The following is a 13,997-nucleotide window of genomic DNA, read 5'->3' as shown; positions in this document are numbered from 1 at the left end:
TCACTATTACACAGCTAGGCCTGTTTGCAGCCTTCCGTATTCTTTCTGTCTGCCTGGAGTTAGCGTTACAATACCGCTGTCAGCGTGAAAGTGTACGCAAATAATTCCATAATTATTTACACCGCTCTGTGTCTGCTCTATTCGTAATCCACCATGCTGAGGGGTAGGGGTCGAGGACGTGGACGTGGATGCGGGCGAGGACGCGGAGGTCCAAGTGAGGGTGTGGGCACAGGCCGAGTTCCTGGTCCAGGTGAATCACAGCCGGCTGCTGCGGGATTAGGGAAGAGGCAAGTTTCTGGGGTCCCCAGCTTCATATCACAATTTATGGGTCCACGTGGTAGACCTTTATTACAAACAGAGCAGTGTGAGCAGGTCCTGTCGTGTATGGCAGAAAATGCATCCAGCAATGTATCGACCACCCAGTCTTCTACGCCGTCCACTGCTGCAACTCTGAATCTTCTGGCTGCTGCTCCTCCTTCCTCCCAGCCTCCTCACTCCATGAAAATGACACATTCTGATGAGCAGGCAGACTCCCAGGAACTGTTCTCGGGTCCCTGCCTTGATTGGGAAAAAATGGTTCCTCTCTCACCTGAGGAGTTTGTCGTGACCGATGCCCAACCTTTGGAAAGTTCCTGGGGTCCGGGTGATGAGGCTGGGGACTTCCGGCAACTGTCTCAAGAGCTTTCAGTGGGTGAGGAGGACGATGATGATGAGACACAGTTGTCTATCACTCAGGTAGTAGTAAGGGCAGTAAGTCCGAGGGAGGAGCGCACAGAGGATTTAGAGGAAGAGCAGCTGGACAATGAGGTGACTGACCCTAAATGGTTTGCTAAGCCAACTGAGGACAGGTCTTCAGAAGGGGAGGCAAGTGCAGCAGCAGGACAGGTTGGAAGAAGCAGTGGGGTGACCATGGCTAGAGGCAGGGGCAGAGCGAAGAACCCACCAACTGTTTCCCAAAGCACCCCCTCGCGCAAAGCTACCGTGCAGAGGCCTAGGTGTTCAAAGGTGTGGATGTTTTTCAGTGAGAGCGTGGACGACTGACGAACAGTGGTGTGCAACCTGTGTCACGCCAAGATCAGCCAGGGAGCCACCACTACCAGCCTCACCAGCACCAGCATGCGCAGGCATATGATGGCAAAGCACTCCACAAGGTGGGACGAAGGCCTTCACCGCCTCCGGGTCGCACCACTGCCTCTTCCGCTGTGCCCCAACCTGTCACTCAGATCCAACCCCCCTCTCCACAGGCACGAGCGCCTCCCGGCCTGCACCCACACCCTCACCTCTGCTGTCCTCGACCCTATCCAGCAATGTCTCTCAGCGCAGCTTCCAGCTGTCGCTAGCACATGTGTTGGAGCGAAAGCGCAAATACGCCGCCACTCACCCGCAGGCTCAAGCTTTAAACGTGCACATTGCCAAATTAATCAGCCTGGAGATGCTGCCAAACAGTCTTGTGGAAACTAAGGCTTTCAAAAACATGATTGCGGCGGCGGTCCCACGCTACTCGGTCCCCAGTCGCTACTATTTTTCCCGATGTGCCATCCCAGCCCTACACCAGCACGTCTCCCGCAACATCAATCGTGCCCTCACCAACGCGGTTACTGGGAAGGTCCACTTAGCCACGGACACGTGGACAAGTACTGGCGGGCAGGGCCACTATATCTCCCTGACAGCACATTGGGTGAATTTGGTGGAGGCTGGGACCGAGTCAGAGACTGGGACTGCACACATCCTACCCACACCCAGAATAGCGGGTCCTTCCTCGGTTCTGGTATCTGCAGCCGTCTATGCCACCTCCTCTAAACCCTCCCCCTCCTCCTACGCAACCTCTACCTCTCAATTAAGAAATGTGAGCAGCACGTCGCCAGCAGTCGGTGTGGCGCGGCAGCACAGCAGTGGGCAAGCGTCAGCAGGCCGTGCTAAAAATACTCAGCCTAGGTTTCAAGAGGCACACGGCCCCCGAACTGTTGCAGGCTCTGACAGAGCATACCAACCTCTGGCTTTCGCCGCTGAGCCTCTAACAGGGCATTGTCGTGTGTGACAACGGCCGTAACCTGGTGGTGGCTCTGCAGCTCGACAGCCTCACACATGTGCCATGCCTGGCCCACGTCTTCAATCTGGTGGTTCAGCGGTTTCTGAAAAACTACCCGCACTTATCTGACCTGCTCGGCAAGATGCGCCGTGTCTGTGCACATTTCCGCAAGTCCACCACAGACGCTGCCACCCTGAGGACTCTGCAACATCGGTTTAATCTGCCAGAGCACCGACTGCTGTGCAACGTGCCCACACGGTGGAATTCTTTGCTGCACATGTTGGCCAGGCTCTATGAACAGCGTAGAGCAATAGTGGAATACCAACTCCAACATGGGCGGTGTAGTGGTAGTCAGCCTCCCCAATTCTTTACCGAGGAGTGGGCCTGGATGGCAGACATCTGCCAGGTCCTCAGAAACTTTGAGGAGTCTATCCAGATGGTGAGCGGTGACGCTGCAATCATTAGCGTAACCATCCCACTGCTATGCCTGCTGAGATTCGCTGCAAGGCATTAAGGCCGACGCTTTGCGGTTGGAACAGGAGACGGGGGATGACAGTATGTCGCTTGATAGCCAGACCACCCTCATGTCTATATCTCAGCGCGTTTTGGAGGGGGAGGAGCAGGAGGAGGAGCAGGAGGAGGGGGAAGAGACAGCTGGCCACACTGCAGCGGGTACCCATGCTGCTTGCCTCTCATCTGTTCAGCGTGTATGGGCTGTGCAGGAGAAGGAGGAGGAGGAGGATTCTGAAAGTCATCTTCCTAGTGAGGACAGCCATGTCTTGCATACTGGCACCCTGGCACACATGGCTGACTTGATGTTAGGCTGCCTTTCTTGTAACCCTCGCGTTAGACGCATTCTGGCCAACATGGATTACTGGGTGTACACTCTTCTCGACCCCCGGTACAAGGAGAACCTTTCCACTCTCATTCCAGAAGAGGAAAGGGGTACGAGAGTGATGCAATACCACAGGGCCCTGGTATACAAAGTGATGCTAAACTCCCCATCTGACAGCGCTAGCGGCAGAAGGCACAGTTCCGAGGGCCAAGTAGCAGGGGAGGCGCGGAGATCAGGCAGCATGTTCAGCGCAGGCAGGGGAACACTCTCCAAGGCCTTTGCCAGCTTTATGGCTCCCCAGCAAGACTGCGTCACCACTCCCCAGTCAAGGCTGAGTCGGAGGGAGCACTGTAAAAAGATGGTGAGGGAGTACGTAGCCAATCGTACCACCGTCCTCCATGATGCCTCTGCTCCATACAACTATTGGCTGTCAAAGCTGGACACGTGGCACGAACTTGTGCTGTATGCCCTGGAGGTGCTGGCTTGCCCTGCTGCTAGCATCTTGTCAGAGAGGGTATTTAGTGCAGCTGGGGGAATCATCATGGATAAGCGTAGCCGCCTGTCAACTGCCAGTGCCGACATGCTTACTCTCATAAAGATGAGCGAAGCCTGGATTTCCCCAGACTTCTCTTCTCCACCGGCGGAGAGCAGCGGAACCTAAAGATTCTTTTCGCTGCAACCGCAGATAAAATCACTCTTCTATATCACCGGAAAAACAGGGCATTTAGCTTTGTCAATCTGTCTCTGATATTAGTCCTCCTCCTGCTACTCCTACTCCAGAAACAACACGTCATCGCACTGAACTGCCAATTTTTCTGCGGCCCAAAAGGCTCATCTACCAATGTTTTTACAATTTTTAAGTTTCAAAAGTATTGATACTTTACCATGAACCAATTTTTTTTACAGGGCTGCCTTCAGGCTCTGTTACAAATTAAGCAACAGCGAGCTCTATCTTTCAAAAAATATTTATGGGTTTCACCTGCCCTCTCGGTTGTACTCTTGGTACACTAATTTTTCGGGCCCACGCCTACACTCTTATCCAACTAATTTTTCCAGCCTTCGCCTGCACTCCTGGTACCTCAATGTTTCAGAGGTTGGCCTATACTATTACTACAGAAATTTTACTGGGGTCTGCCTGTCTATACTTCTGCTACAAGATTGTTACCGGGGTCTGCCTATACGTCTGCCACGTAAATGTTACAGGGGTCTGCCTATACTGCTGCTCCATAAATATTACAGGGGTCTGCCTATACTTCTGCCACATAAATGTTACAGGGGTCTGCGTATACTGCTGCTATATAAATGTTACAGGGGTCTGCCTATACTGCTGCTCCATAAATATTACAGGGGTCTGCCTATACTTCTGCCACGTAAGTGTTACGGGGGTCTGCCTATACTGCTGCTACAGAAATGTTACAGGGGTCTGCCTATACTGCTGCCACATAAATGTTACAGGGTTCTGCCTATACTGCTGCTCCATAAATGTTACAGGGGTCTGCCTATACTTCTGCCATGTAAATGTTACAGGGGTCTGCCTATACGTCTACTACAGAAATGGTGCTGGGGTCTGCCTATACTGCTGCCACTTAAATGTTACAGGGGTCTGCCTATACTTCTGCTACAACAATGTTACTGGGGTTTGCCTATACTTTTACCACGTAAATGTTACAGTGGTCTGCCTATACTGCTGCTCCATAAATGTTACAGGCATCTGCCTATACCTCTGCCACGTAAATGTTGCAGGGGTCTACCTATACAGCTGCTACAGAAATGTTACAGGGGTCTGCCTATACTGCTGCCACAGAAATGTTACAGGGGTTTACCTATACTGCAGCCACTTAAATGTTACTGGGGTCTGCCTATACTTCTGCTACAAGAATGTTACTGGGGTCTGCCTACACTTTTGCCACGTAAATTTTACAGGGGTCTGCCTATACTGCTGCTCCATAAATGTTACAGGCGTCTGCCTATACTTCTACCCTGTAAATGTTACAGGGGTCCGCCTATACTGCTGCTACAGAAATGTTACAGGGGTCTACCTATACTTCTGCCACGTAAATGTTACAGGGGTTTGCCTATACTGCTGCTCCATAAATGTTACAGGCGTCTGCCTATACTTCTACCCTGTAAATGTTACAGGGGTCCGCCTATACTGCTGCTACAGAAATGTTACAGGGGTCTGCCTATACTTCTGCCACGTAAATGTTACAGGGGTTTGCCTATACTACTGCTACATAAATGTTACAGGGGTCTGCCTATACTTCTGCCACGTTAATGTTACCTGGGTCTGCTTATACTGCTGCTACAAAAATGTTACAGGGGTCTGCCTATACTGCTGCCACGTAAATTTTACAGGGGTCTGCCTATACTGCTGCTACAGAACTGTTACAGGGGTCTGCCTATACGTCTACTACAGAAATGGTGCTGGGGTCTGCCTATACTGCTGCCACTTAAATGTTACAGGGGTCTGCCTATACTTCTGCTACAAGAATGTTACTGGGGTTTGCCTATACTTTTACCACGTAAATATTACAGGGGTCTGCCTATACTGCTGCTCCATAAATGTTACAGGCATCTGCCTATACCTCTGCCACGTAAATGTTACAGGGGTCTACCTATACAGCTGCTACAGAAATGTTACAGGGGTCTGCCTATACTGCTGCCACAGAAATGTTACAGGGGTTTGCCTATACTGCAGCCACTTAAATGTTACTGGGGTCTGCCTATACTTCTGCTACAAGAATGTTACTGGGGTCTGCCTACACTTTTGCCACGTAAATTTTACAGGGGTCTGCCCATACTGCTGCTCCATAAATGTTACAGGCGTCTGCCTATACTTCTACCCTGTAACTGTTACAGGGGTCCGCCTATACTGCTGCTACAGAAATGTTACAGGGGTCTGCCTATACTATTGCCTCGTAAATGTTACAGGGGTCTGCCTATACTGCTGCTACAAAAATGTTTTTGTCTGCCTATACTTCTGCCACGTAAATGTTACAGGGGTTTGCCTATACTGCTGCTACATAAATGTTACAGGGATCTGCCTATACTTCTGCCACGTTAATGTTACCTGGGTCTGCTTATACTGCTGCTACAAAAATGTTACAGGGGTCTGCCTATACTGTTGCCACGTAAATTTTACAGGGGTCTGCCTATATTGCTGCTACAGAACTGTTACTGGGGTCTGCCTATACTTCTACTACAGAAATGGTGCTGGGGTCTGCCTTTACTGCTGCCACTTAAATGCTACAGGGGTCTTCCTATACTTCTGCTACAAGAATGTTACAGGGGTCTGCCTATACTTCTGCCACATAAATGTTACAGGGGTCTGCCTATACTGCTACTCCATAAATGTTACAGGGGTCTGCCTATACTCCTGCCACATAAATGTTACAGGGGTCTGCCTATACTGCTGCTCCATAAATTGTACAGGGTCTGCCTATACTTTTGCCACGTAAATGTTACAGGGGTCTGCCTATACTTCTACAACAGAAATGTTACTGGGGTCTGCCTATACTTCTACTACAGAAATGGTGCTGGGGTCTGGCTATACTGCTGCTACAGAAATGATACTGGGGTCTGCCTATACTGCTGCTAGATAAGTGTTACTGGGGTCTGCCTACACTTCTGCCACGTAAATGTTACAGGGGTCTGCCTTTACTGATGCTACATAAATGTTACAGGGGTCTGCCTATACTTCTACAGCAGAAATGGTACTGGGGTCTGCCTATACTCCTGCTACCGAAATGTTACATGGGTCTGCCTAAACTTCTACTACAGAAATGGTACTGGGGTCTGCCTATACTACTGCAACCGAAATGTTACTGGGGTCTGCTTATACCTTTTCTACTGGAATGTTACAGGGGTCTGATTATACTATGGGTGCACACAGACTTCCCATCGCGGTGTTTTACCTATCTGGCCCAAAAACACTCACTGATTAGGGCATCAATTGTGGGCCGAGGCCAATATGTATTTTCTCTCATGTTACCACAGTTATCTGAGAAAATCGTTTGGGCCACAGAAGAGGAGAGTTACTGCCTTAATGAGACGTTCACAGCTAAACTAGCATCGAAGTCCGCTCCATGCCTGTTATTGATTAGGGTTTGTGCAGAGGCCTATGTCCTCAGCACAGTGAAAGTCTGCCATGTTTGGGCACTCTGATTTCTTGATGATTCATGTCTTGGGTCGCCTAGGACCCACCTATGCTGTGGGTGCACACAGACTTCCCATAGCAGTGTTTTAACTGTCTGGCACAAAGTCACTGTCTGACTTGGGTAGGGGGCAGAGTGCAGATGGCTTTCCCCTTGCGGTGTCAATTGAGCTATCCAACACCAACACAGAATGAATAGTGTGAGGGGACCTGGATTGCCCATTGCTATGTAACTTGCGGCACCTTGGGTATCACAGTGTGTTTGCTGGGACCGAGCCAGGGAAAGGGCCTGCTCACATACTTCCCACACAGGCTTCAGTAGGTCCTGGTCATGGTTTCTTGGCCTTGTAAGGCCACCTCCTCCTCCTGCTTGGGGTTAGGGGATCAGCACTGGGCATCATGTATTTGCTCTTGTGTTACCACAGTTATCTGATACACTGGTTTGGGCCAAAGAAGTGGAGCATTACTGCATTAACGAGATGTTCAATGCTGTACTAGCATCGAAGTCCGCTTCATGCCCGCAATTGCTGAGGGTGTGGGCTGAGGCCTATGTCCTGGGGGAACTGCAACTGCGCCAGGTTGTGCCTGTGGAACTTTTTCTTCTGGCTAATCCAGTCATTGGAGTGGTGAAAGAAAACATAACTGATTTACTGAGACTTTCGCAGCTGAACTATCATAGAAGTCCGCTTCATGCCCATGATTACTGAGGGTGTGGGCTGAGGCCTATGTCCCGGGGGAACTGCAACTGTGCCAGGTTGGGCCTGTGGAACTTTTTCCTGGCTAATCCAGTCATTGGAGCAGTGAAAGAAAACATAACTGATTTACTGAGACTTTCGCAGCTGAACTATCATCAAAGTCCGCTTCATGCCCGTGATTACTGAGGGTGTGGGCTGAGGCCTATGTCCTGGGGGAACTGCAACTGTGCCAGGTTGGGCCTGTGGAACTTTTTCCTGGCTAATCACAGTCATTGGAGCGTTGAAAGAAAATGTAACTGATTTACTGAGACTTTCGCAGCTGAACTAGCATCGAAGTCCGCTTCATGCCCGCTTTTGCTTAGGGTGTGTGCAGTGGCCTATGTCCTCGGCGGAGTAAAAGTCTGCCATGTTTGGGCACTGTAATTTCTTCATGTTTATTACTTTCTTTTGGTTCCTTCGGCTCACCTATGCTGTGGGTGCACAAAGACTTCCCATTGCGGTGTTTTACCTGTCTGACACAAACCCACTAACTGACTAGGGCAGAAATGTAGGCCGAGGCCCTTCGCAAACTCTGCCATGTTTGGGCACTCTGATTTCCTCATGTGTAATACCATGCTTGAGTTTCTTGGGCTCGCCTATGCTGTGAGTGCACAATGAGTTCCCATTGCGTTGTTTTACCTGTTTGGCACAAATACACTGACTGACTAGGGTAGAAATGAGGGCCGAGGTCCTTGGCGGGGTGAAAGTCTGCCATGTTTGGGCGCTCTGATTTCTTTTTGTGTAATACCATCTTTGTGCATAGACAGCATAGGCGAGACCAAGGAACTCAAAGACTTCCCATTGCAGGGTTGAGCTATCTAACACCTACACAGAATGAATTGTGTGGGGACACATAGATTTCCCATTGCTATGCAACTCGCGGCACCTTGGGTCACACAAGATGGAGGCTGGGACCGAGCCTGACCCTGGGCCCGCTCACGTGCTTCCCACACAGAGTATTGCTGCATTGTGGAGATGTGTAGAAGTGCTGGCACCTGAGTCCCCTTTATGCCCACGTTTGCAGCTCCTGGCGGAGGTAGCACAGGATTGGAATGAAGATCAAACATCAATTTCTCATCAATTCTCAACAGCATTGTGGGCTATCGCCCACACTTTCAAATGGGGTTGCTGCCTGGCCCTGCCAACCCTCTGCAGTGTGTGCCTTTGGTTCCTCCTCATCGCAGACGCACTTGGAAATAGACATGAGGGTGGTGTAGCTATGAAGCGAGCATGTGGCATGAGGGCAGCTGAAGGCTGGGCAGGGAAACTTTTGTGTGCGCTGTGGATGCAGGGTCGTACAGGGGGTTGGGCAGTATGTAACCCAGGAGAAGAGGCTGTGGTGTGACCCCCAGGCAGTGATTGTGCTTGGTTGCAGGTAGTGTGGTGCTTTGCTAATGTGTGCCTTGCTAATGAGGGTTTGTCCAAAGTAAAAATTGTTAGGGGGGGGGGGGGGTGCGGGCAGACTCTTGCCCCTATTGTGGCTTAATAGTGGGACCTGGGAGCCTGAGATGCAGCCCTGCATGCTGCCCCTGCCCTATCCGTTTCTGTTGTGTTTTTTGGATGTTTTCTGGTTTTTCACAAGTGAAGACCTATCCAGAGCGTCGGTCATATACAAAAATGCTCGAGTCGCCCATTGACTTCAATGGGGTTCGTTACTCGAAACGAGCTCTCGAGCATTGCGAAAAGTTCAACTCGAGCAACGAGCACCCGAGCATTTTGGTGCTTGCTCATCTCTACTGCTTACCTAGATGAAATCATTTAAATTTGTTCTAATCTTTTCCAGAAAAAACTTAGAAGCCAGTATGGAATACTTGGACCTCGTACTATACCATGAGAACAACACAATTATCACAAAGACATTCTTTAAACCAACTGATATCAACGGTTACTTAAACTTCAAAAGTGCACACTACAAGAAATGGAAAACCAATCTGTCAGTTACAGTCAGTTTAAGAGATTGAGATGTAACTACAGAAACAGAAGACTTCATCACAGAGTAATATTATTAAAAGCAGGCTCACACAAAAGGGATACCCACAACATCTGATCTCATCAGCATTCAATAAAGCAAGAAGTGAATCCCAAACAAAGGCTTTAGGGAAAAAGAAAAAACACACTGAAGACCTCATAAACATAATCTAAACTTCAACACAACCTACAATTCTGCACACTTGGTCAGCAGGTCTGTTTTTAGGAGGCACTGTCCAATCCTCTTACTGGGTCCATATCATGCACGGTCTATTCCAGCCTGCTGAAAGGGCTGTATCTGATTGGCTGAGCCAAGTGTTCAAACAAAGGCTGGGCAATTATCTGTCTGGAATTATTTAGTAAATAGATAGATACATATACACACAGATATATATATATATATATATATATATATATATATACATATACACATATATATATAATATACACACACACACATATATATATATATATATATATATATATATATATATTGTTTTTCTTTACTGTATATTTATTACGTTCTCAGGAATACAATCACCCACCCACTGCTATTAACTAGCAGTAAGTACAATTGCTTAAGCTTCCGACTAATTTATCCCATTACACTTCCTCAGCTTGCAGTATCTCTCCTCTAGTTTCATAGATAGCAATACATTCTTTTATAATTGTTTTAATGTACATATATATGTTTGCATGTATATATTTAAATATGTGTATGTGCAGATATGTATTTATTCAAAAAATTGTTCATCTTTTTTAGTTTTTAAAAAACTTTTTCGTTATTTCTTTATTATTTTCTTTATTAGTATTGTTATTATTTTATCATATATATTCATATAATATTACAGTTCATTTATACTCACTACATGTTCCATTCATGCACAAAATTTTTATGATCAATGGTATCCACTTTAATGCACAGATTTTAAAGGCTCTGTTTTTTATTCACTACTCTTATTCAGTGGTTTAACCACTTGTTTTCTCAATACGTTTTCAAATATTATGCATTGTTTTTACTGTACGTAGACATAACTATCATCATCAATATACTAATATTCATCATTATTGCTACTATTATTTATTACTATAATTATTTATGTTTTTATGGTGCTTCTTTTTATTATACTTCTTTTTTATTATGTTTTTATTATGGCTTTTATTGTGCTTCCACCAGTATTATTTCCAACTATATCACGATATATGATATTATTGATTTCTATGTCTTTTATTGCCATTTTTTCATTATTATCGTGACTATCTTTACATACTTTACTTGTCTATAGTTGACAATACTAGTATGCATTTGCTACATTCACCCTACATGTATTTTGTTGATGTGTGATTTTTACCCCTGATTTTGCTTTTATCCAGTTTCCGCTTATCTACTGTTCCCTCCTCATCCCTCTCCTACTTTTTGTACCTTAACTCATATTGCCCCACTATCCTATGTTACACATATATATATATATATATATATATATATATATATATATACACACGCATATATAGTGTGCGTTCCCAGCAATATTGAAGAAGAAGCATTCAGAAACATTTGAAACCTGTTTTTTTAAGCTGGTGCTACGAAATATAAACTGAGCAATTTTATTGACAACATCTGTGTATGTATTGAAGGGTTGCGCCCTTTTACCAGCATTTTGGTTTATACCATTCCGATTTACTGGTGATGACCTATCCTCAAGATAGGTTATTAATAGAGATGAGCGAGCATACTCGTCCGAGCTTGATGCTCGTTCGAGTATTAGGGTGCTCGAGATGCTCGTTACTCGAGACGAGCACCACACGGTACTCGTCTCGATTAAACGAGCACTGACCATTGAATTCAATGGAGCCGGCAATACAGCCGGCTCCATTGAAAGCAATGGGCTGCCGACGATCGCGGGATGAATTGTCGGGAAGGGCTTAAATATATAAGCCCTTCCCTGCAATTCATCCAGAAATGTGTAAAAATTAAAAAAAAATCTGATTGGTCCCGCTGAGCCAATGAGAGGCAGCAGTCACTCACCCATTCATAAATTCATGAATGGGTGTGTGAGTGAGATCTGCCTTTGATTGGTCAGGCTGTGACCAATCAGAAGCAGCTCATTCAGCAGGCGGGGATTTTAAATCCCCGGCTGCTGAATACTACTCACAGCTGTTCAGAGCAGTTCAGGAGGACTGCCGCCGGCCGCGCTGAACTCCGTCTGCCGGGACCAGGTGAGTATATTTTTTTTTTATTTTTACACATCTCTGGATGAATTGCAGGGAAGGGCTTATATATTTAAGCCCTTCCCGACAATTCATCCCACGATCTCCGGCAGCCCATTGCTTTCAATGGAGCCGGCTGTATTGCCGTCTCCATTGAATTCAATGGGCTAACATCGTTCTGCCGGGACAAGGTGAGTGTATATTTTTTTTATTTTTACACATTTCTGGATGAATTGCAGGGAAGGGCGTATATATTTAAGCCCTTCCCGACAATTCATCCCGCGATCGCCGGCAGCCCATTGCTTTCAATGGAGCCGGCTGTATTGCCGGCTCCATTGAATTCAATGGGCTAACATCGTTCTTCTCTGCCACAGCTGTTACACCTGTAGCAGAGGAGAACGATCTTTATGCTGACAGTGCAGGGGGGGGGTCTCACTCTTGCCACTATTGTGGCTTAATAGTGGGACCTGGGAACTTGAGATGCAGCCCCACATGTAGCCCCTCGCCTGCCCTATCCGTTTCTGTGTCGTTCCCATCACTTTGTTGAATTTCCCAGGTTTTCACAAATGAAAACCTTAGCGAGCATCGGCGATATACAAAAATGCTCGAGTCGCCCATTGACTTCAATGGGGTTCGTTACTCGAAACGAACTCTCGAGCATTACTGAAAGTTCGACTCGAGTAACGAGCACCCGAGCATTTTGGTGCTCGCTCATCTCTAGTTATCAATAGTAGATCATGGTGCCTCTGCCACTTGAGATGCCCTCCTATCAACTGATCCTCTGGCCCGCTGTCAGTGCAGCGGGGCTGGAGGTCGGCATCAGTGGTCACAGCCGGAAGTGAAATAGATGACTTCACTCCCTTTTAAATTAATGCGAATGATGCCTTCTATTACACTTCTAGCTCTTCATTGTGTTCAGAAGGATCAGCTGATCAGCCAGGATCCAGAGTGGCGGACCCCAACTATTGGTGATCTATTCTGAAGATAGGTCTCCAAATAGTAAATGCCTGAATACTCCTTTAAATGTATGCAATGTATTGAATGTTTTATTTCAAAATATACATTACCATATCTATTTTATATATTTATCTACTTTTTTAAACGGGTCCACTAGTTGTCTTGCTTTTCAATGGTCAACATTATATGATTATACCTGAGACAAGTGTGATATTTGTCAGTTTCTTTATGAACTTTGAAAGGCTATCCAAATGTGTCTGTTGACTCAGATTTCTAGGTGTCTATAAAGCATCGCTACTGCTATTTACACAATTGAATAGTTACTAGAGATGAGCGAGCACCAAAATGCTCGGGTGCTCGTTACTCGAGTCAAACTTCCCGCGATTCTCGAGGGTTCGTTTCGAGTAACGAACCCCATTGAAGTCAATGGGCGACTCCAGCATTTTTGTATGGAACTTATGCTCCGCTAAGGTTTTCATTTGTGAAAATCTGGTAAATTCAAGAAAGTAATGGGAACGACACAGAAACGGATAGGGCAGGCGAGGGGCTACATGTTGGGCTGCATCTCGAGTGCCCAGGTCCCACTATTAAACCACAATAGCGGCAAGAGTGCCCCCCCCCCCAACAATTTTTACTTCTGAAAAACCCTCATTAGCAAGGCATACCTTAGCTAAGCACCACACTACCTCCAACAAAGCACAATCACTGCCTGCATGACACTCCGCTGCCACTTCTCCTGGGTAACATGCTGCCCAACCGCCCATTTCAGTAAGAGTAGCAGTCAAGACAGGCCCCGGTAACAATTCCGAAGCAGCAGTATAGGGGGAGCACAGTATTAGTTCCATTTCAGTAGTAGTAGCAGTCTGGACAGGCCCCAGTAACATATCACTAGCAGCAGTATAGGGGGAGCACAGTTTTAGTTCCATTTCAGTAGTAGTAGCAGTCTAGACAGGCCCCAGTAACATATCACTAGCAGCAGTATAGGGGGAGCACAGTATAGGGGGATCATGTAACGGACACAGCAGAGCCAGAAAACAATTATGCGCAAGCCTGTAGTCAGACCTAGGTGTGTATGACTGAGCTACTGGAATTCACAGGGCAGAACCAGTCAAG

This window comes from Eleutherodactylus coqui, chromosome 1 (assembly GCF_035609145.1).
Source record: "Eleutherodactylus coqui strain aEleCoq1 chromosome 1, aEleCoq1.hap1, whole genome shotgun sequence".
In the NCBI taxonomy this organism is placed as follows: domain Eukaryota; kingdom Metazoa; phylum Chordata; class Amphibia; order Anura; family Eleutherodactylidae; genus Eleutherodactylus; species Eleutherodactylus coqui.
This window is presented reverse-complemented; position numbering follows the sequence as displayed.